The sequence below is a fragment of the Carlito syrichta genome, unplaced genomic scaffold (assembly GCF_000164805.1).
Source record: "Carlito syrichta isolate Samal-C Ts95f unplaced genomic scaffold, Tarsius_syrichta-2.0.1 Scaffold111481, whole genome shotgun sequence".
NCBI lineage: Eukaryota > Metazoa > Chordata > Mammalia > Primates > Tarsiidae > Carlito > Carlito syrichta.
The window spans coordinates 52,682-57,212 of record NW_007055577.1 but is presented as its reverse complement, the minus strand read 5'-3'; positions in this window follow the sequence as shown (position 1 = coordinate 57,212).

Genomic DNA, 4,531 nt, shown 5'->3' with positions numbered 1-4,531 from the left:
TAGTTCTGTCCTATTCAATTTGTCTCCAAAAGGCAAAGCCATCAATTTCCACTAATTCTAGCCTTCTATCCTGACCTTCTGTAAACCCTGGCATTAGTTCATTCAAACTGTACATCCATCTAAGACATTTTATAGTGTAGTAGAAAAATTCCTGAAAGCCTTTTTATTTGGTGGTTGTCTTCTCGTTAGGTACAAAATTATCAGAATAAAAACATATTTCATGATGTTCTTCTGTTTAAGTGATTAAACTAAACTGCGTCTATATAAAAGCTAGTCAAAGTTCAACTGAACTGGGATTATAAGAAAAACCTCGGGTGTTTTGGAGGCTGCAAAGTACATGGAAAAAGCCCTCCAAGTTCAATGTACTCTGCAAGAGACTATCCAGTTCCAAATGTAAAATGTGGGAGTTGCATATGCACAAAGACACAGTAGCCAAAGCTTCTCCTGCAAACGCCATCACCTTCCAACCTAGCAGGCCTTGGGTCCAGGCCAAACAGACACTCGTTGGGGAATAAATGATCTGATCTGTGAACAGTTTGCACTATGTAACTGAACCTGCTGAAAGAGAAAACCAGGAGTGGACTTATCCTTCTTACATCATTTTCATGAAGATTGCCAGGTACTGGAAGACTTCTATGTGCAAGTGTGTTCTTTAGATGCACATATGCACATAATCAAAGACACAAGACTCCACTATTGATGCCACTGTTCGAAGCCTCTCAGATTTTTTAAGTGTTAACTGGCTGTAATTGGCACCAGACACTTATGAATATAAGTATTTTAGATTTGCCAGTGTTTCCTTTGCACTTCAACCTAGGCTACTTGCTGGTACTCTGACGCCTCGCTGGCTGACTGGTGGTCACATGAACAGAAGATGTGCAGATAAATATACCATGAAGTGGCTTCGGGCACTGAAGCAGATGTGCCTGTGAGCATGAGTGACAGTACAGACAGCAGGGAACAGAATCGCTGATAGGTGGGCTGACTCGGGCTATAATGAAACTCTGCTTTCCCTGTGAGACATGATGTGCTCCAGAAGCTTCTAGCAGATTCTAGACATAGTGCTAGACTCCTCCCTGCTTCTCACCATCCTTCTCAAAAATTCTCTTCTCTTGTTTTCCACTCTTAACCTCCATTCCCATCCAATATACATTTACCTCATTGCTCTCTGTCTCTTTACCATTTTCTCTCTTTCTCTGTTTGTCCTTCTTCCTCCTCTCTCTTTCTCATATATTCCCTCTTCCATACATTAAGGTCTATAGACATCTAATGCTCTTCAGAAATCTACCCACTTTGAAACCCTGCCAAAGTCCCAAAATATCACCCACCAGCAGATTCTGGGAAGACAGTGCCTGGGCCGAACTCCTATGCCCAACTACCTTGCCATACTGTGCAGTTGACTGGCACTTGTGTCTCCATAAGCCTTTCTAATATGCTCTGACCAGCCTTAGTGCTCTGGTGTCTCCATTATCAGCATCCCTTGCCATTTATGGAGTGGTCTTGAGTTGGAAAAGTTAAAAGAGGAATAATAGCTTAGCACTAAAGTGTTTTGAATGTATATTCTACTATCTACCAACAATGATCAGATTTTTATTAAATTCTACTGAGTAATTTTGAAGAGGAGAGAAAGAATATTGTCTTTGGGGGGTCAAATGTCTCTTTGCCCTATAATACTGCCACAGAAAATGCTTGAAGCCCCATATCTCATAGGGATTCATACTGCAGTCTGGGAGAGGGATTTAGTGGACGGTCATAACAGTGTCATCTGTGGCTCCTCAGACAACCTGTGTTTCATAGTTTACTGAGGCATAGACATGAAATCCATTCAAATGACCAATTCCAGGCCCAAGCCATTGTTTATTGATTGCAGCACAGCAATGACTCAGGAAAATTGTGATGAATAATAACACCAATACTGTTTACTAGATGCCAGCCACTGTTCTAGATGCTGTACGATCATTATTTTATTTAATCCCTACAGCAACCCTATGAAATATGTAGTGTTATTATCTGCACTGTGTAGATTGGATGAGGAATGGAAAAGTTAAGTGACTTGCCCAAGGATACACAGCTAATAATTGGCAGTGGGAGGACTCAAACCCAGGCAGTTTGGCTGCAGAGTAAAAAGACCCTACCGGCTGTATTTTTAAAAAAATTATAAAAAGACCCGAAGCTCAAGTACTTATAACCTATTTACCTAAATCCACCCCATGGTGTCTTTGCAAATTCCCTTTCATTGGCCATTGACCAGCTGTCTCAGGGACTAGTTTTCAAGATACTGTTATCTTCCAGACTTCCTTTGATGTTCATGTGACTCCAACTTCATGTGGAAAGGGATTTTGGAGGGAGAGCATTGTGGTAGCAAGAACATTCACTCTCCTGCACCCCCCCCCCCCATTTCATGGTCCTCTTAAGGATAGCCCTGTCATTTTTCATCTATCCCTATGTGAACTTTAAAATAAACAGATTATCTACACATATATAAATGAAATCCCTGAATAGTTCAGGGCTAGGAATTCACTTTCATTTGAGGTGTAGCCCAAAGACCACCTGCAACAGAAGCATTTGAGAACCTTGTCAAAAATGCAGACTCCAGATACCTATCCCAGACCTACTGTATCTGGGATTTTAGAGTGGAGTCCACAAATCTGTATTTGTGAAGTGCTTCCCAGGTGATTTTGTTGCACCTGAAAATTTGAGAGCCAACACTCCATGGTTCTGTGTATAAAAGGAATAGTGACCCTAGGAACTGATTACCTAGTGGACCTTCCTCTGTAACTAATTTCCTGTGTGGCTTTGGGCAAATGAATTAATTTATCTGTACCTCAGTGTTCTCATCTGTGAAAAGGGGCAAATCTCTTCTTTCTATCCTCTCATGTATAGATCAATGAAAAATGTGTGAGAAATTCTTTAGGGTTTTATAAACATACACATCATTATTATTTTTATTGGTGGGGTCACAGAGAACAGACTGGAGAAAGAATGCTGTTGGCAAGGACTGACGGGAGGGGAATCCAGTTTTCTATTTTTCTCATATAGACCAGACAATGGATTATAGTATTGTGGAATTTCAAGGTTCTTTCCAAGTCATGGCCTCCCTCCCCTCCCCCAGCCTCCATGCTTTCACAATTTACTATTAGCAGTAAAGGAGGAGGCTCCTCTCTTCCATAATACTCCTGTAGGTAAAGAACCTATCTAAGCAGGTTGAAGTCATCTCCAGGTTGTGATCAGTGCCCAGCATGGCACTGTCAGTGAGACACTGGCTCTTTCCCCTTACTTATTAGAGACAAATGTAATTAAATGACAGTCATCTACATATTAGCCGAGATGGGAAGCATAACAGAGTTTTTGCTACAGGTAGTCATCATAAAATCACAGAAAATATTGTTCATTCATCATGCTTAATGTCTTAGTTTATTCAGGCTGCTATAACAAAATACCTTAGACTGGGTAGCTGATAAACAATAGAAATGTATTGCTCACAGTCCTGGAGGCTGGAAAGTCCAAGGTCAAGTTGCCAGCAGACTCAGTGTCTGATGAGGGCTTACTCTCTGCTCCATAGATGGCACCTTCTTTCTGTGTCCTCATAAGGCTGAAGGGGCAAACCTGTTCCCTCTGGCCTCTTTTATAAGGGCACTAATCCCATTCACCACCCAAAGGCTCCACCTCCAAATGCCCCACCTCCAATTACCACCACATTGGGCATTTGATTTCAACATATGAATTTTGAGAGGACACAAACATTCAGACCATAGCACTTAAGGAGACCAGATATTGTTTCTGATACAAATGAAGGAATTCACTGATTTTCAGGATGCATTATCCTACTTAGGTCCCCTTCATTACCCTCTACTCTAGAAAGTTTTAGTCACAGGACTTCATAAAGGATATCAACATTTCTAAGATTCAAACTGGGTCTAGAATTTTTTCCAAACATCTGGCTTCCAACATCTTCTGAATGTCTAGGCTATCCTTGCCTCTCAGAAAAGAATGTCTGCCCATTCTTGTCTGTCCCTGAGAACCCCATCTCAGTGATTTTCTTCTCTGCCATTTTGACTTTCCAACCAGTAAACACATTTTGTGAACTTTAGCTTGTGGAGCAGAGGCTGTACCTGAGGTGACCCCAAAATGCATCCAAAGATTCCATCCAAGGGCAGGCAAAGACTGTATGGGAAATCACAAAATGGGGGGGAAAAGGAGAGAACAGACAAAATCAAGCTTTGACGAGCAGTTCAGCCAGGCCAGCCCCTTGGAAGAGAGCCAGCATTGGGAAAGCAGCAGCAGCTCGGGGTTTCACAGTCAGTCTGGAATGCACTTCAATACAGCCCAACCTCCATCTCGTTATAAGCCTAGTGTTTGATGATTCAGCTGCTTCCCGGCTGCCAGGAGAGATTTGGCCAACTGTTTGAAAAACACTGTCTGCCCCAGACCACACTTGTTTTTATTCTCTGCCTGTTGTCAGGGGCCTCTTCTGAAATGGAACACCTCAGGAAATCAGACCCAAACTCTGAGGAGTTTATGCTGCCTCTTG